Below are 20727 nucleotides of genomic sequence, written 5' to 3'. Positions count from 1 at the left end.
TTGCAGCAAGTCTCATGGCAGTTTTGAAATGGGGTCAATAGGAAAAGCTTACTTAACAGAAGGTCTAGCAAAACTATGAGTGTTTTTAACATAAACACTTAGCATTTCAAATTTTTAGGTTTCAGCAAACGAACTCCTCTTTTGCTTTACATAATTTAATCTATATTTTTTTAAGTAATTGAAGTTATAGTCTCCAAGTATGGTGGTGAGATTTTCTAAATTGCACTCAAGATTGTGTCACCAGCTTCTTTAAAAACAAATGGAACAAAAATGGTTGGAATGAGTAAGTAGCAATAGATATTTTCTACATGGGTTATGTATCTCATATTTTTGAAGTTTAACAATCCATAGAAATTTGTGCGTGCTTGATGCTATATTTACTGCTCATTATTCTCCAACTGTAAGTGGCTGGTATTAAAACAAATTATTAATTTGCAGAAACTTAAATGCATTTGTTCCAAATGAGAAGTGTTCTTTTTCACCATCTGGTTGACTTTAAGCTTAGGAATCCCATTTGAAAAATAGGTTTTTCTCAAGAACTCTTTGTTCATTCCTCATAATAATTTTACAATAATATCTCTCTTACCCGGATGACCTATCAATCCTTTTCCCTTTGGGGGTTTTGGTCAAGGGAGATGGAACAACAGACAATAAGGAAATAAGACATCAGATTTATTAATTAATGGGAAAGCACATGAAAATATCAACACCTACTTTTCTTCTTCCATCTCTTCCCCTCCTTATCATCCCTCTCTCCCCCTGATGGGCTTCTCCAAGAAGCTATAGTACTAGCCTTGGGCTCTGGGGCTAAGGGAGCATACCATCTTCCTCTAGCTGAACGTTAACTACATGCTCAGGCTTGCCTGCATGAAGAAAGAAAGACAAATCTGGATCTGTAGATCCACTTTTACAACTAGTCAAATAAGTCTGCTTTGTGAGGACAAATTAAAGGAGGAAAGATCCTCCCACTCTTCAGCACAGGAAATAAAGAGGAAGTAAGTTGTGCCCTTAGCCTTTTCAATCTCTAGTAAAATACGTCTCCCATGCGAATGTCCCTGAGGGGAACTGCTCAAAGGAGCCGAAAATATTCCCTTCCACTAATCTGCAAATAGGGAGAAGGGGTGAAGTTACCTCTTTGAAAAAATGAAGCCAAAACAAAAGGAGAAAGAGAGGTTTCTGATGATGAGTAGGCAACACAGATGTCATTAAGTCTGTTCTCTCTACTCCAACTCCAACATCTCACAGGCAAGCCTCTTTTTTTTTTATTATAGGGTTTTAGCAGGCTTGATTGTCTGATTTTAAGTCTGCATGCAACCTAAGGTGGGAAATCAGTCAGAACAAAGGGATGTAATGATGTTCAGCATAGCAAGACATAGCCTCTGACAGTGTGAGAGCAAGAGAAGAGAGAACAAAAGTATGTGAGTAATCAAAAATTCCAAAGGCATAGCCATTAGGTGCCATTTTGTGTGCTTAAAGGAGTTCCATAAACCTCAGCAGACCCTTTGCAGATGGTCTCAGTATGTTGTGGAAAAAAGTCATCATTTAGGTTGAAAGCAACAACTTTGATTATTTGGCAAAACTCAGTAAGCAGATCTTGGAGTCCATATAGTCAAATCTTTTATAAATGATGAAACTCAGATCAAGTATTCTGTCAAAGAAGATGAGAAGGGTATTTAATATATTTTAGAATGATGTTTATATGACATGATTTTTTTTTTAACGAAAAGCTTATTTTTGAGACAAGGTAAACTGGCTCAATAGAAAACAGCCATACCAAAAGAAAATGAGAGAGATAGATGGACAGAGAGAGAATGTTTTAGTCTGTTCAGGCTGCTATAACAAAACTATCATATACTTGGTGGCTTACAGATGACAGCAATTTATTTCTCACAGCTCTGGAGGCTGGGAAGTCCAAGATTACTGTGTTGGCAGATAGAGGTGTCTGGTGAGAGCCTGTTTTCCAGCTCGTGGATGGCCATCTTCTCACTGTGTCATCACATGGCAGAAGGAGTGAGAGAGCTCTCTGGGGTTTCTTTTATAAGGGCACTAATCCCAGTCATGAGGGCTCTACCCTCATGACCTAAGCACTTCCCAAGGGCCTTACCTCTAGATACCATCGCGTTGGGGATTAGGTTTCACTGTATGAATTTTGCAGGAACACAGACTTTCAGGTCTGCAGTTGAGAATGAGAACATGACTATAATGTCTTCGTGTGTTTTTTATAATACCAAATAGTACCTTACATAGCATTCTGCCCATGGTGGGTCCAATTACTGTTGCTGATTGAATGAATGGTATACATGGTGGGATATCATAAGCACAGAATTCAAAACTTTGAAGGAATTTACGTTACTGTAAGTTTTCAGTGCTATCGATGGTATTATCTCACTCTTTAGCATGTTTTCATACTTCTATCTCCCTATTGCTTCTTAATTGCCACTGCCTTCCCCGGCCCCATGGAGATACACCATGGAGAGGGGAATAAGGCTGTTTTTTCCTAGTAAGAAAATTTAGGGTAAAAATGTATTCCCTAGTCAGAAACAGTATTGCATGACTCCAGGAGGGTTCAAGTCACATTCAAGTCCATGTGAATGACACTCTAGAATTGGGTAGTGGCCAATCTGTGTGACTGTACGTGGCAGCTCTAAATTGTAAAACTTGCCAGACCCTAAATTTTACCAACGTGATCAGAGTAATTTTTCTTTCTTTATAATGCTGGAGGAGAAGATGGCAATAAAGATCTCTACTAAGCAGAAATGGAGACGCCTCAACTTCATGCTGTGAACTTTGCAGAACTTCATTCTTTAAAAGACCCTGATTCTGGATAAAGTGAATTTTTCATTTAAAAACTGTCAGAGTGCTCCATTTGACAGATTGTTTTCATGTCTTTGAACTCTTCATTTCTGCACTACTATTTGAAAATAGTTTCCCATATGGTTTTGGGTAAAATTAATTTGTACTTGAGTAGGTGTCATTTGTGTTTTGAAAGTGTGTTTGTAGGAATAAAGCCGTAGATGTTTACAAAAATATTTTAGATTTAATACTCTGGTTTAATTCGGAAAATATAAAGTTTTATATAATATTTATTATTGTTGCCATCACGGCTCTTTTTGAAAGCAAAAGCAAACCTGAGTTTAAATGAACACTGTCCAGTGCTGTGGTATAGTGCATAAATCAGTTGATATAATTACATAACCTGCTATACCTGTACTCAAACCCTGGCCTTGGAACTTACTTGGATCCCCAGTCATGTGAACTTAGGCAAGGTAGTAAATTCTTCAGCTTATGCCGAAATGATTAATGTAATTAATAAATGTAAAGTATCCTTTGTCAGTTTATAGCAAATTCGGATGCTGCTTTAATTTTGTTTGTGTGTAATAAATGTATTAGTTTTCTAGGATTCCCATAACAGAATACCACAGACTGGGTGGTTTAAACAACAGAAATTTATTTTTTTACAGTTCTGGAAGCTAGAAATCTAAGATCAAAATACCAGCAGTTCTGGTTTCTTCTGAGGCCTCTCTCTTTGCCTTGCAGAGACCACTTTTGTGATGAGTCCTCACACATCTTTCTTGTGTGCAGGTGCCCTGCCGATATCTCTCTGTGTGTCCAAACTTTCACTTCTTATAAGGACATCAGTTAACATTGAACTAGATCCCACTCTACAATTCCATTTACATTTAAATGATATATTACCTTTTAAAAGGGCTCTATCTGCAAATAGAGTCACTTTCTGAAGTACTGTGGGGTTAGTATGTCAGCATATGAATTTATGTGTATGAGGGGAAACAATTCATCCCATACAGTAACTAAGGATTTTTTTTATCATCTCTTCATTCATTTATATATTTTTCATTAGCTGTCACTTAGAAAGAACTTATTTTGGGTCAGACCCCTGTGGTAGGTGCAGGGGATTAAAGGTCATCAAACACTTTCCCTGCCCTCAGTTAACTCATAGTATAGTTACAGTGAGTTGCAAACTTGACTGTGTAGCAGAATAACCCAAAGGACTTTAAATATGCAGGTTCCTGTGTATGTGGGCATCTCCAGAAGTGGGCTTTGAATATGTAGTTCTAAAAAAACTCTGGGAGATGTAGGGGTTTGGTTACCTTGGATCAAATGGAAAATGGTAAATATATATATATATATATATACACATATATATATTGCTTTATAGTTGATTGAGCCCTTTTATGATCATTATGCCTTCTAGTTCTAATAATAGTCCATGAGCTTAGAAATTGAGCCTAAGAGAGTCTCAAGTGCTTTGCCTAAGATTACACATCTGGTTGGAGTAGGGTATTGGACTGGTCCTTCTCACTGCATTTTCCCCAACACAAATCTTTAATGACTTCAGGAGATAATCTTAAACCTCTTGACTTAAGTCCACTAGGGTTCTGTATACAACTACCAGTCATGCTAGTATTCCCAAAGCCACCAGTGGACTATTTCTTAAGCTTTACTGGAACTTAAGGAATTTTTTATTGGGAGAAAAACAAAAACCAAAGCAACATCCCCACTGTTTTGCAACTTAGAGTTCAGTTATACAAATGACATTTCCAGCCCATACTGCCAGGCCTTTTAAAAGGGAAGTTTTGTCATTCCTCTTGCATCTCTTGGGTCTGATGAGGACAAGACCAGATTAAATTTTGCTCAGTATTGACTCTATACCTTGATTATATTCAAAGTTTCAGGGGACTAAAATTAAACAGGTAGAAGAAGATAACCCTGCTGTTAATAAAAAGCCTCTTAGATGGCCTTTGCCTTTGAAGTGTTACTAGATCCATTTTCAGGTAAAGCTTCTCAGAAGGTTTTTGGGCAAAAAAAAAAAAAAAAAAAAAAAATCAAAGTAACTTTTTTGGCTGACGCCTTGTTATGGTTTCCTTGTTTCACAAGACTCTGTTTCTAGTGCTTGAAAAGCCAGATTGATTTTTTGAGTAAATGCCATGGGAAATGTCATAACCATGAAGAAACCTTGTTTTAGATTTCAAAGCACCAGGCCCTCTTGGCAGGGAAAAACCAAGGTTACCCAATGTAAAGTTAAGGGATATAGGTTGTTACTTTGTTTTTGCTATTAATTAAAACTGTGTGGCCCCTTTATCTTTCCCTTTGAGGCCTATCTAAAAATACCATCTTCAGTGATTTAATGAATGATTTCCAAATATATGTATGGTTTCATTCTTTTTAAAGGTGGTCAGTAAAACTGTGCAGATAACTTCTTCCCACTTTCAGTTAAGATGAAGTTAGATTCCATTAATTAAGAAAATTAGAATGACATTTTTTGGTTTACAAAGCAACGTTACTGATTTTTATTACTGTTTTATTTCACAGCTTGAGTTTTGGTGGGTGACAGCCTTATTCAGAGAACGAATTAATAAACTAAAAGATTGGTAAAGTTTATGAATCCATTACCGAACACTGAGAAATGTAAATAAGTCTACTACTGACTTGTATTGACTTCAAATATAAATAGTGTAAATAAGGTCCATAGGATTCAGTTAATGACAGAGATAGGGCCAAATACACACACAACTTAAATAAGTGACCTGTCTGAGCAAGTTATGACTTAAATGGTCTTGACATTAATAAAGACTCCCTGCCACTTAATCTAATCTTTGTAAGAGAAAAAGTTTCCAGAGGGAGTGGGTAAACCGCAGGTTTATGAAGTTTGAAGTTTCTATTTAATGTCTTTAAGTGATCATGTAATTGCATTGCTGATTTGCAGCACAGAGTTCAAGCTCTGAAATCAGAGATGCTGTCAATTAAGATCACCACTGTCAGTAGTCAACAAGCAGGATGTCTCATTCAAAGTTCAGCAGCTCAAATTCCTTTTCCCCATGGAGTGACACACCTTATTTCTCTTTTTCTATTGTTTTTGGTGATTGGTGCTAGCTGAGTACACAAGTTACTCAGGCACAAATGATAAGCTGAGTAAGATGGGTAAACTGTAGTCTTGATGCATGGGTACCTGAGCCCAAAGAAGTACTCTACATGGATCAAAGGACTCCTCGAGGGTGGATATGTTGGTTAAGATTGGATTTGGCTACAAGAAACAGAAACCAAAAGAGAAATTAAAGACTTAATTTTCAATTTATAAAGAAGTCTTGAAGTAGCAGCTGCCAGTTTAGCTGTTCATGGATGTCAAAATCTAGGTTTCTGCAATTTTTTAAAAAGATTTTATTTATTTATTTGACAGAGAGCACAAGCAGAGGGAGCAGCAGGCAGAGGGAGAGGGAAAAGCAGGCTTCTCGCTGAGCAGGGAGCCCAATGGGGCTCCATCCCAGACCCTGGGATCATGACCTGAGCTGAAGGCAGATGCTTAACTGAGCTACCCAGGCACCCTGGTTTCTGCAATTTTTTGCTTTTCCCTTATAACCAGAGCTCTAGCCATTATGTACATAGTAATGGAATGGCATGGGCTAAGGACAAAAAGTAGAAAGGGCAATCCAGCCAAAATGGAAGACTCTCACCCAGTGACTCCCACTTACTTCTCATTACCGTTATCATCCTTACCTTTAAGGTAAGTAAGAAAATGTAGCGTTTTATTGTAGCTGGGCACATTGCTACTTCTCACAATACGGAACTTCTGTTAGTGAGGAAGAGGGAGGATACAACCATCATATTCTGCCCAGGGAGGAACCAGGGCAGCACTTACCATTGTCCCTAGACCATGGTGGACTCTCAATAAAAATTCCTTGAACTAAATTGATTTCTATGGCATAGTTGATACCTTACAGAGCTTTAGTTTTGGCTAAGCCACTCACTGGTTCATAAACACATTAGCCACTTTACTGGAAAATGAAAATATAAGGGACTTATTTGCGTATGATAATGATATTGAAAAATTCTAAACGGGCCTATGGAGCCCATGATATATAAAATCGTAAGCTGTAAAAGAGTTATCTGGGCAGTGTATCTGTAGCTATAATTTCTTTTGACTTTTTATTATGTTCAAGACACAAGGTTAAATGCTATAGATAGTTTATCATTTTGTTTCACAATAAACTTTCAAGGTAGGTATCATTTAAAGATGAGGACATTGAGGTTTAAAGAAATTAAATGACTTTCTTAACATCACAGCTAGACAAAAAAAATCAGGATTCGAATCAAGACTCACTGACTTTATTTTATTTATTTATTTTTTAAAAATGATTTTATTTATCTATTTGAGAGAGAGAGACAGAGAGAGAGAAGAGAGAGAGAGGAGAGAGCACACCTGAGTGGGGTAGGAGGAGTAGATGGAGAGGGAGAAGTAGACTCCCCGCTAAGCAGGGAGCCCGAGGACGTGGGGCTTGATCTCAGGACCCTGGGATCACGACCTGAGCCTAAAGCAGACTCTTAACCAACTGACCCACCCAGGTGCCCCAAGACCCACTGACTTTAGAGCAGGGTTGGCAAAAATTTTTGCAAAGGGTCAGATAATATTTTAGTTTGTGGCGAACATAATTCAACTCAGTCATTTAGCATGTTAGCAGCCATGGACATTATGTAAAAGAATAAGTGTGGATGTGTTCTAATAAAAATTTATTTATGGGCATTGAAACTTGAACTCCCTATAATTTTTGTGTAGATGAAATATTATCTTTCTTTTTATATTTTTCAACCATTTAAAAATGTATAAATCATTCTTAGCCTGTGGATTGTACAATAAATGGGCATGGAGTCAGATTTGGCCCATAAATCATAGTTTACCAACTACCACTCTAAATCTTGTGCATTTGACTTCAGTGCATTATCTAACTACTATAGATACAGCCAACCGGCATTTCCTACATGTCTGTACTCTCTGTGACTTCTCCCCCCTCACAAACTACAAGGAAGAGATATACAACCATCTCCTTTGGTGACTTGAGATTAGACAATTAGAACATCCTTTCTAAACACTGAAGCTCAACCCCAACTCCTTTAAGGAAATAGTGCTGTGATGTAGGTACTTGTTTATGTTCTCTGCTGACAACATCTTCACCGTTTTTAGATGTAAGTGGTCCTATTTCTTTGGGATTTCCCATAGTCCTCATTGGTAAATGATACCTGCCTCAAAGCTTTATTGTGAGAGAAAATGATAAACTGTATCAAAAGCCCTTGGCCCAGTGACTTGAGCCTCCCTAACCCCATCATTATGGAACCATGCTTGACTTTTCTTCAACTGCTCAGGCAATGTCTAACACCAGTTCTCTTGTCCTCTCCTTGGCCAAGTACCCTCTCAAGTTAGGTCACTGGAAGACTTAACAAGCCTTCTCATTTTCTATCATCCTTGGCTAAATACAGCACATGAACTCATACATCATACTATATAAATTCTTGCCAACATAAAGACAATTTATCATCATTTTTCCCTATCCCAGCCACAAACTCTGACGTTGAAGGAAATCTACAGTAATTGATCGCTACTGCATCTTTGTGCAATCATGATGGTACTACCTTCATTCTCTTGAACGATTGTGAGTCTACTCTTCTTTGTCTTACTTTCCCCTGACATTTGATTAAAGCCTGGATTTGAGTCCAGCTTTTGGGGGGAAAATACTGCTATTCTTAGTTCTCTGTTTCCACTTTGTTCTACTGCCTCCAAATCAGCTGTTAAATAGGAGAGTACATGAGATAACCTGACTTCATTATAGGCACCATAGAACATAATTTCCTCAGTTTATATAATCAGGTTCTAATTCAATTTGTATACTGATAGTTGTTACTGAAGTATTTGAGCCAGAGACTTTTGCAGACATGACAACGAGGGGCAGTTTTCTTGGGACAGAGGGTTAGAAGACAGGATTGAATCTAGCATCTTTCAATTTTCCTGAACTTGTGTGGGCTTCAAACTGTTTAATGGTGGTTATGGAACTCTCTTTATACTTAGCATATACCGCACAGTGTATCAGTAAAGAAGTGTGTTGAAACTTGAAAGGTACTTCTTGATAGAGTCAATAAAGACAGGAAAGCTGACAGAAACAAATTTTAGTTTTCCAAATGCTTAAAATGTGAAAGAAATCTCACAGAACAGTTGCCATGTTGCAACTATTGTAGAAAGCCACAGGCTTTTCTATTATCTATTTATATACTATGTATTTAGTTTTATAGCACCAGTACCATATGATTTATGAAATGACATCAAATGAAAATAGCTCAGAATTATAGAAGCTTTAAGTGATTTTTCCTCTCCTGCTTATTTGGGTGACCAGCTCACACATTTCATGACTCAAGACACACCATTGCCAGTCAGAGTTCTTTTTAAAAACATGATGGCATCCATCTAGGCAGCAGCAGCACCAGATGGGCTTGGGAAATTTAGTCAGTCTGATTTATTGTAGTTTATCTTCCACATGCCATAAATGCCAGAGATGAAGAGTCCTACATACCTCACATTTGCCAGGCGTAAAGGCTGCATAAAATGAGAGCCCCTGACCCTCCATGAGAGCATCAGGCTGGGAGTCTGGAAATAGACAATGACAAGGACAGGTGTGATAATCGCTGGAAGGGAGATCCTGACTAAGGCATCCCAATCTCAGCTGCTCCTGCTGGAACAGCCAGTTTTGTCTAAAGAGTATGGCTTGAGATACCAGTCTTTCAGATGCTCCCATCTAAATCTTCCACAAGTATTTCTCCTGATACAACAAACGTAGTAGTTGTATGTTTGCTAAATAATTAAATATCAGGGACAGGAGGGACCCTGGGACCCATCTGCTTCAATGTGCTCCAGCCAGTTCTATCATGAAAACTACTCAATGGAATTAAAGTAAGTTTCCTTTATAAAGAGTCCTGATAGTAAAATTAAACTTTTCTTGTGAGATATACCACAGCATACACAGTACATATATATATATATATATATATATATATATATATATATGCCGTGTGTGTGTGTGTGTGTATATATATATATATATAATATTGCAAGCATACTTTAAGAAATATGATAAAATAAACATCATTGCTACATCACTGAGACTGAGAAATGAGCATTACTTAACTTTTGGGAACCGTCCATGTCCCCCTCTCTGATCACACATCACCATCTCTCCCTCCCAATAGCTATTATTCCAAATAATTGTTCTTTTATATACATCCCTATGGTTGAGAGTTGACCTTTTGTGGACTTTAAACATATGAAATCATACCATATTTATTTTTTTACTTTACTTCAGTATATTATTTTGAAACTCATTCGTGTTTTTAAAAAAGATTTATTTATTTACTTGAGAGAGATTGAACATGGGGGGAGAAGTGGGGGGGGAGAGAAAATCTCAAGCAGACTCCCTGCTGAGTGTGGAGCCCCAAAGAGCACTCCATCTCACAGCCCTGAGATCATTACTTGAGCCGAAATCAAGAGTTGGATGTTTAACCGACTGAGCTACCCAGGCACCTTTCATTTGTATTTATTGTTGCTATTTTTCCCACTCTCCTCTCTCCCCAGTCTTTTGGGATAAATTGAGTTTTCAAATGTTTCTTTCTTATCATATCTTTCTCCTATAACTTTTGGAAGTTATGTGCCTTATGACAAGTTTCCTAGTGGTTCCCTCAGCACACATAACGTGCATACTTTACTTGAGGCCTCTATTATTAGTCCATGTCTTTACTCTTCTCTGCAACAAATCAGATACCTTAGAATTCCTTAACTTGATCACTTGTACATCAACTTACATATTATGTATTGTGTAATAATACTTACGTATTATTGTATTATTATGCAGTATTTTAACTCTAGCTTATTCACTCCCTCATCTCACACAAATACACAATCAAGGTTTTTGTTGCTAATTTATACAATCAATATTTGCTTAGATTTGCTCACATATTTATCAGTACGTTATCTTGCCATTTTTTTTTACATCTCAAATCTTACGTCTGGAATAATTTTCCTTTGGCCTGAAGGATATAAATGAAAATTTGCTTTAGTGAGATTCTTTTGGCAATAAACTTTCTCAATTATTGCTTGTTTGAAAATAACTTGAAATCTACAATACTGGAAATAGAATTATGTTGACAGCTATTTGCTCTCAGTAACCCAGGGGAACCATTCTTTTCTGGCTTCTATTGTTGTCCAGAAACCAGCAATTATTTTAATAACCATTCTTTTGAAGATTATCTGTATTTTTTCTCCCTGGAGGATATTACGATCTTCCCATTCATTTCGGTAATTTTTATTTTACTGTGATGTGTTCAAGAGTGTATTTGTTTTTGTGCTTAGGATTCATATAGCTCCCTGGATCTGAGGACTGAGTCTTTCAACCGTTGTCTTAAAATTGTCTTCAGCATTATCTCTACAATGAGTACTTGCTCCATTTTCTCTTTATTGGCTGTTGTTTTTTTTTTAAAACCTACAATTGTACATGCATTAGACTTTCTTCCACTACCTCCATGTCTCGTATCCTCTTTTTTCATTTACTTTCTCTTTGACCATTTGCACCATTTTGAGTAACATCTCAGACATTTATTACAGCTCACTAATTTCCTCTTAAACTAATGCTTTTAGTTGGTCTGTCAGATAAGTTTTATTTCATTATTATATTTTGCCTTTCTGTATGTCCTGTTTGCTCTTTTTCCCAAATCTCCAGAATCAGTTGTCTGTTTTAAGTTTTGTTCTGTCTGTCTGTCTATCTATCTAGCATCTACCATCATCATCTATTTATCTATCTCTCTTCATTCTCTTTCCTACTCCCTCTCTCCCTTCCTCCCTCTCCTATTTGCTTACCTATATGTATTACATTCTAATGGTTCTTATTGATTGTGGTTTAGTATCTGTGCAGGTGGTGAATTTTGATTGTGAGCTATTCATTTCTCTTGGAATTTTACCTGTGGGAATTCTTTGAGGTGTGGTTTGAAGTTGAGCTCTTCCAGAGAGGGTTTACATTTGTTTCTGCCAGTTGTCTGGCATTTCACCAACCCAGAACACCTTTAAATTCTCCACCTGAGGACCTTGGGCTGAACAGGTGGTATGAATTCTAACTGCAAACCTGTGTGAAAGCTATTCTGTGGTTATAGATTTTCAAGGGAAATTGTATTTTTCTCCTCACCCACATTCAGGGTCTAGACAGTTATGTTTGTCTGATGTCTTCAAATAGAAGGGTTTATTCCTCCTATATTTAGTTTTCTGTGCAAGGTTTTCCTATTAGTGTCCCTGCATTGTGAGGACCTTGGGCTTTACCAATCTTGTCTTTTTATCCAGTTACCAAAATGGACACTCAAAGTCTTTTGGCTTCAGGGAACACTGAGTAAAATTATCTTTGGTATTTACTCACTTCCCAGAGTTCTTGGTTCCTTTTTCAAATGAGCTCAGTGATGTGTTCAAAATAATATGTATATGTATGTTGTAATTTTAATTCTTCAGCAAAAAGGCACATGCAGGGTATATAATCCACTGTACTGAAGGAAATAGATAGCCTGAGTGTTAATTTAAGAACTGCAAGTGCATAAAAGACTGAATCTACCTCTGCATTTTACTGTAGGGATTTGAAGATTATCCTTTACATAGCTCAGTTTTCATTATAACGTACATTTATTCTTGTAACCATACAAGGACAAATTTAGTGAACGAAGCGTTGTTGATATTCAGGAGGGCATTATTTATTAAAAGTGTATGTGTTAAGTGTTGATGTATTATTTACATTAAACATAACCACAAAATCCTGATTAGAATAATATGCTGATAATAATATTTTCTTCCTGAAAACTGTATTTCATATGTATATGCAAAGATACACGTGGCCAGTAACCCTTTCCAAGATTTAAAATAAATCTTAAAATGCAAAAGTTTTTGACGATTACACAGTTTCTTTTGTTTTCCTTTACGGACATATGTTTGTGGTGCCCATTAAAAGACGTTATTTCTATGGTTACATTCAGTAATAAAAATAGCTAACGTTTTTTAGCACTTTTATGTGCTAGGGTTATTCTAAGTTTTTAAAATGTATTTACTAAGTTAGTTCTCATCATGATCCTTTAAGGAGTTACTTTTTTATACCTGTTTTACAGATAAGAAAACTGAAGTCAGAGTCTAAGTAATTCACCCATGTTTACACAGCTAGTTGTAGCCAAGTCCAAATTAGCACACAGGCAATTTGGTTTCAGAATCCAATTTTCTTAAATGTGTTATTACACTGATTCTCAAAGTGACTTGGAAAATTGATGTTGTTATTTATGCAACAATTTTTTTCCTTTGAAAAATATTTATTGGATACTTACTATGTCTCAAGTATTTCCCAAGGCACTTGGGATATGCTTGCTTTGATGGAGCTCATAGTTTAATAAATGGATGGCCATGCAATCAAATAGCTACAATATAACCACAAAAAGGTATGTGTATATTAATGGTGCTTAGAGGATCAGCTCAGTCTTCCTATGAGTTAAAGCATTCCTAAAATTGGCCTTGACATTTGTGTATTAATAGGCATCTACCAAATGAATAAATTGGAGATGGTGGTGGTGATGGTTCTAGCCTAGAGACTAGACATAAAGGCATGGCATTAAGATATATTTCATGGAACGATAAGCTCACTGTTACTAGAGAGTATAACATGTATCAGTGTGGATGGTGAGGGTGTAGTAAAAAATGAAGTAAACTTTTAAGCAGAGGAAATTGACGTTATTTTATTTTTCTGAATCATCCAAATGAGTGAGGCTGAGGGGTTTTCCGAAATTTTAAAAGTCATATAGTGAATAACGTAAAACCTAAATGTAGCAATATATATTTCGCAGAAGCTATCCCTAGTAGACTCTGGATAGAGGTGCAGAATATTGCTTTAGATTTGAGGTTGTGCAATCAAATGCCTTCAGGGGTTGGGCAGGTAACAGATAGTGGTTTAGAGTAAGATACCAGGAAGTATTGGGCACTGTGGCAAATTCTAATGTTTATGCCCAACCTGAAGATGTCCAAAGTTAGTGTTTTAAGAGCACTGAGACACCCGGTTGAATAAAACAGGGATTCTTACTGAATTTGTTGCTGTAATCCTTGGTAGCAGCTCTCAATTAAGATACCCAAAATTTGAATAAGAAAGTGTTGAGCTTTTTTCTTTCCAAATTTAATAACCATATATATGTATTTTGATGTATTAGTCTCCTTTTAATATTATTAGATAATTATACTAGACTTCTTGTTTCTAGGCAGATAATTAAAATGCCTTACAATGAGCAATTTAAATTCTGGGACACGGGTCAAAACCTAAATGAAAACAAACACTAGCTATTTAATTTATAAATATGAAGCACTAATGAAGATTAAAGGTGCCTAATATGAGATTTGAACTAGAATGTGTGTGGAAATACATGTCACATCTAGTGATTGTTGTTTTTGTTTTGTTTTGTTTTGTTTTTAAAGATTTTATTTATTTATTTGACAGAGAGAGAGCACAAGTAGGGGGAGCAGCAGAGGAAGAGGGAGAAGCAGGATCTCTGCTGAGCAGGGATCCCAATATGGGTTTCTATCCCAGGACCCTGAGATTATCACCTGAGCTGAAGGCAGATGCTTAACCGACTGAGCCACCCAGGTGCCCCTAGTGATTGTTTTTTTTTCATTAGTATAGCTTCTTAGAAGACCTGCAAAGAAAACCATCTTCCACAAATGAAGGTTCCAGCTGAACTGGAAACTTTATTCTCATTTACAATAATATGCATTTTCTTGGCTTTCTCTATGTTACTGAACATGTTTTGAGGGAGAGGCAAATATGTGGTTTTCAGAAGACTAAAAGATAATGAGAAATATATTGTATATAGTCTTGATTTGTGAATGGAAATTTGTGGACCCAGGATTCACTTATTTTTTCACATTAATATTACTAATACAAGGAGTAGAGTAAGTAGAAAATCATAAAATAAAATGCATACTTCACACACACACACACACACATACACAGAGTTCATCTAACTTTTCCCCACCATTTCATTTTTATGACTATAAAGGTTTTTTTAAACTTTGCATCCTTAATTCATTAAGTTACTGGGAATTGGCCATTCATCCCTTGCATCTCACATTCTAATATTTCGGTAGACAGCGATTAATATGATATCTATTTTCAGTTCTCACCAAGTTTTTTTTTTTTTTTTTTTTAGTTCATCAGTCGTCAAAAGATGTATGTAAAGTGAGGAAATAAGCCCAGGGCTCCTATCCCTGCCTTTTCCTTCAAGTCCCAGGTTTGTGATGTTGGCCAAGACAAATTTAATGTCAGTGCTGTGTTCAGGTCACTTCACCTTTCAGGAAGGACCCTTTTCCCTTTTGTCATCCCTCCAAATTTTATCCAAATTCCAGGCCCAAGTTTAATCCATATAAACATCTTTTCTGACCACTTTACATGCAAGTTCTTTCCTAGAATTATTACATTCATTTTTGGTACTATTCTTTTAAAACTGACCACTTCTTTAATTGTATCCTTTTATTTTCATGTGCAAATGACTTTAAATAAATTAGAAACATGTATTGATTTAGTGTAAGGCCTTAATCTTCCATATGAATATGATGATAAGACAGTAAAATTTTATGAATAGCCCATTTAGATAGGCATCTGAGCAGCATTGAAATGATAGATTAATGGATTAATGATAGATTAAGGATTAAATGATAGATTAAGGTTTGTCTTCTTTCCCATGGGAAAAACCATTAAAGGATTCTCTGATTTTACAGTTACAAAAAAAACTTAGAACACATATATTGCACTATTTGCCAAAATATATGGCAAGCAGGACTCTGGAAATTATCTACTATCTTTGACACTGATGAAATCCTTTAAATCTGAATATTCAGTTTTGGTCTCAGATTTCATAAATTAAAAAAATAAGATCATCAAGGAAGTATCAGAACTGTATATTAGTTTAGTCATATGGAGTAAGATTAATGATTTAGGAAAGACTTAGGATGTGATCAATTTCTTATACAACTCTTAAAAGGATCATACTTGTCATTTTGTTTTTCTACAAGAGAAAGGAAAATAGGTTAGGTACTTAGTGAAACTGGCTTAGACCCACTATGTAAATAAGCAGTAGTCAACATAAAACTTAGAGAATCTATGTATACTGTGTTATAAATCATTGTCCAGACCTTTTAACCTGGGACTTTTGCGTATCCTAAGGAGAATATAGGGAAGTGCTAATAAAACATTAAGATGCTAGTAGATACTGTACCAATTCACTGGTTATATCTGCTCTATCACATATGAATACATGATGACCCTACCATGTTGCATTTTAAGGATATTTGGGGATAATACCCATGTGTTTCAGTAACTTGAATTTCAAAATATTTGGTGCCCTGTGGATATTATGACATACTAATTGACAGCACAGATGTTAATTTAAAAAAATAAGTAATGGTTATACTCATCAGGCAATACATTTGATGAATCTTTTTACATTAAATTTAGTATTCTGCTTTTTTCCCCTTCTGGTGACAAGTAAAACTATTATAATTATTAACACAATGTCAGTCATATAAAAATGGGCATACACCATGAATTGCAATGTTTTCTTAGGCAATCTTTACTCCTACACAGTAATTCTTTACCTTCTATGTGTCATTTTTATTATCAGATGAAGAGTATGTCTACGTGTATATTAGAAAAAATACTGCTGACACTTAAATTTGTTTTATATGTCTAATTAACACTCCCATCAAAACATATCATACATAATAGGAGTTTTCAAGTTGAATTACAGAAGATTTTGTAGAAAGGTTTTCTACTATTTTTCAGAAAGAAGAAAAATCAGGGTGAAAAATATAAGAGCTCACTGGGTACTTTTGTGAAAGGCAGTTATAAAAAGAGAAAGGCATGCAGCATAAACATGAGAACCCAGGATCCGATGGCAGTGGGGATTCTAAACCAGAAAACCAGAGATTCTACTAGAACTTCTTTGATCAGGTGAAGGTCAAGGAGAGTGGGGGATCAAGGACAGGGTCTGTTATTCTAGGAAAAAGTACGCAGAGCCTGAGTCTGAAGATAAATCTCTTAACAAGTCAGTCTCCAGGAGAGACAAATAGCTACAACTTCATCTGGATTAGTTACCAAGCACATCTACCTTCCTAGTCAAGTGGGATGGGTGAGTGACAGAGGTACTTGTAACACAAATCCTGGAAGGCAGTTGTCCTCTGAGAAAGTTATAGGAGCAGGTACTAGGAGCTTTGTCACAGAAGTGGATTTTTAAAGACAGAAACATGGTGCATCTGGATGGGTACTAGGGCATGAGTTACAAGATGTAATTGTGGGAGAACAGGTGGATAGAGTGTTACTTTGATCATAAATTTCAGAGACCTTAGAGGTCATCTAGACCAACCCCCTTATTTTACAGGTAAGAGAACAGAGGCCTATTTGGGCTTTAAACATATATCTTGGTAGAACCTCCTGGAATTAGATCTTAGAGCCCCTAACTTCCAGAAGGAGTGTTCTTTGAGCAGCATCATTATTTCTATAGGCCTGCAAGACTGAAGCTGCCGAACTGCTTAAACAGGAACTTGTACATCCTCCCTGTTAGAAACAGAGTTGGTTTCATAACTGGGTGTGGGACTAAGGTTATTAATGAGGGCTAAAGGACTATAGCATTTAAAAGAAGTGCAAGGGTGTAATTACTTCATTGCTTTGCCACTTCTCCCATTAAGAGATAGGTGTCTGTGTTCCCTTCCTTTGAATATGGCAGACTGACCTATGCCTACAGCAAGGGTCACTCTGTGACTTCCCAAGCTAGATCACAAAAGACAATGCAGTTTCTATGTAGTTGTCTCGGGATTCTCACTTTTGGAATCCAGCTAACATGCCAGGAAAAAGCCCAAGCTGACTGCTCAGCTGAACACATCTTCAATATATGACCATCTTGAAAGCGGACCGTGTCCCTCTTTATTCGAACCTCCAACGGGTGATGCACGTGGAGCAGGAGTAGCCTGCAGATCCATGAGCAAAATAAGTGACTTGTTTTAAGACACTAAGTTTTGGGGGTGGTTCGTCATGTAAAGTGAGGTGTGCTTGCATACTTGAGTAGTAGTGATAAGTTGAAATCATATATTGAAAAGAGCTTTAAAAACTATTTATCATACAGATTTCACTATTTCAATTACTTTTCTCTTCAAAAACTTAATTGTAGCTTTGTGAATGACAAGTCCATCTAAATAGCTTAACAAAAAATTCACATTTGCAGATTTGTACTTTCCAGGACCACAATCGTCGTATGATTTTTTTTTTTTTATCCTGAACTCAGACTATCTTGGGTTCAAATCCTAGATATGCCAATTATGGTGGAGTCTTGGACAAGTTATTTAAACTTCCCTACCTCAATTTCTTCACCTTCAAAATACAGCCAATAACTCTCACAGGATTATTTTATGACAGTTGTACAGGACATTTATCTAAGGATTAGGTATTCAGGTTCTAGATTCTGAGCTGGACTTGAATTCAAACATCAACAATTATAAGAGGTGTAGCCTAAAGCAAGTCACTCAATCTCTCTAGGACTGAACTTCCTCATTTGTAAAATGAGAACAGAGTACCTACTATAGCATTACATTTTTGTGAGGATAAAAGAAATAATTCATGTAAATTACATCCCACAGTATGGTACATAGTAAATGCTCGATACACGTTAGTATTATTTATTACTTATTGTTATTATTGGAATTAAATCAGATAATCCTTCAAAGCACAAAGCTATTTCCTACTCTGGTACATAGTAATACTCACTAAGGAGTACTGCCCTTTTCCCAACTCCTTCTTGAATTCATGGCTCACTCAATCCACTGTAATAAATGTATGTTAGCTACAACCTTACCCAAACATGCAAACGTTGCTTTGAAAGTGAGAGAATAGATTCAAATTCTGAATAACTTTGAAAGTTGAATAAATTTTATAAATAAAAAACCTACTTGCTAACCGTATTTTATACTAGTTATTTTAAGCTTATTCCAGGAGAATTTATCAATTTTTTAAATCCTCAAGACAATCTAATGGAGAGGTTAACTGCATTGTAATTGTCTGTAGTTAATCAAAACCTTCTAGGATGAAGGAGCCTTATTCCTTGGAGATAAGTGTTGAAATTTTGGAGAGGATTTACGAGTGTAGTGAAAGTGGTTCAAGTGTTTGAAAACAAAACATTTTGAGAAACAGTTTAGAAAACTGAAATTTAACCCAAAGAAGAGAAACGTAAGAGATGTCATAAGAACAGCCCTCAAGTATAGGGAGGGTTATGTGATTGTGTAAAGGAGGTAACTAGTTTTCATGCAGGTTGCCCAAGGACAGGAAAAAAGACAATAAGCTCAAGTTTTGCAATGAAGAACATAGGTTAGACACAAGAAGGGTCTTTCCCTCAGCGACAGTTACTAACTACTGAGTGCAGCTAATGGAAGAAATGAATGATTTTTTTTTTTCCTCTTCGCTTCTTTTTAAAGCATAGGCATATTTTTTTATTTTTTGGAATGACATTAAGTAGTGTTCTGGAAGAGATAGACAATCTCTCATTTTTTTTCATCTTTCTGAGTCTATGACCCCTCATTCCATTTAAAAAATGATAAATTATATATCTGTACTTCTAACTGTGATTTCACTGAGTCTGGGATTACTCGTTTGCCTAACTTTTTTTTTCTTTTTTTGCCCACTAAGTGTCAGATATTCTTTTCTGTCTTCCTGCCTCTTGGTCCTTCAATTTACTCTTGAGAAGACATGTATCCCAAATGTGTCTCCATTGATATGTACTTGAAAGGACATTTTAAAAAAGTGATGAAATTGAAATCAATCAGATTTTCTACATGGTAGCAAATAAGGTCAATGGTCAAGGGGGGAAGGCATTGACAAGCTTATTTTAAATTTATCACTTTTATTATTTTTATTATTACTTTTACTATTTCACTACTTTTAATATTACAGTTCTTATATTTGTCTGATTCTTTACAGTTTACAAAATAATTATAATACACATTTATTAGATTGTGATAATAATGGTCCCTGATGAATCATATCTCTGGTGTCTACATCTTTGTACAGTCTCCTCCCACAGTGACTTTAGGCTTGACCATGTGACTTGCTCGGGCCAATTGGGTATTCATAAATGTGATGCAAGCAGAGGCTTGATAGGTGCTTGTGTATTGTGACTTAACTCTCTTGGAACATGCTGGAGAAATCATGTGGAGAAGAACAGAAATGCCCAGAACAAAAGTCTTAGCAAAACACCAAACCTGTGCATGTGACCGTTATAAGCCATCCAAGTCCAAAATATCCCTCTCGTGAATGCCTATGGGGGACAGCATTAGTAGGCCCCTCACCTAAAGCCAGTCCAGGAAAATTCCTAAGCTAATATGTGGTTTTTGTTTAGATTCCTAAATTGTAGGGTGACTTGTTATACAACAGTAAGTAGCTGATAGACATTTTCCCATTCAGAACATATGGACACGTCAACCCTGTGAAGCAGTTAGGGAAGATATTGTCTTAGTGTTGCATATAAGGAATCTATGGCTCAAATATGGGTTGCTGTTAGGTTTTCTTCTGATACTTTATGAATTCCTTCAGCAGGTTTAAAAGAAAAATGAAGTCTAATAGCTATGTTGTCATGGGTTCTTTAGAAATTAAAAAAAAAAAAACCTCTAAGACAAAGTAGTCATATTTCCAAAGTCAAAATTATTTCATTTTATACTTTAAGAAATAGCATTACCATATTTCTGCTTAGACATCTCCTCCTTGGTGCTGGAAAGGAGTTATATTAGCCACTACCAGAAAATGCATTTAGAAAAAGATAGAAAGCCTGAATAAGGGTAGTATTTATGGATGTGGAATA

At 36.2% G+C, this 20727-nt stretch overlaps 1 protein-coding gene across 1 annotated transcript in view; it reads left to right on the top strand.

The window, feature by feature from the left end:
* KCNC2 (potassium voltage-gated channel subfamily C member 2) overlaps positions 1-20727 on the top strand; it is a 175773-nt gene that overhangs the window by 47065 nt on the left and 107981 nt on the right. The gene's annotated exons all lie outside the window — the stretch shown is intronic.

This window comes from Ailuropoda melanoleuca, chromosome 15 (genome assembly GCF_002007445.2).
Source record: "Ailuropoda melanoleuca isolate Jingjing chromosome 15, ASM200744v2, whole genome shotgun sequence".
Taxonomy (NCBI): domain Eukaryota; kingdom Metazoa; phylum Chordata; class Mammalia; order Carnivora; family Ursidae; genus Ailuropoda; species Ailuropoda melanoleuca.
This window is presented reverse-complemented; position numbering and strand designations above follow the sequence as displayed.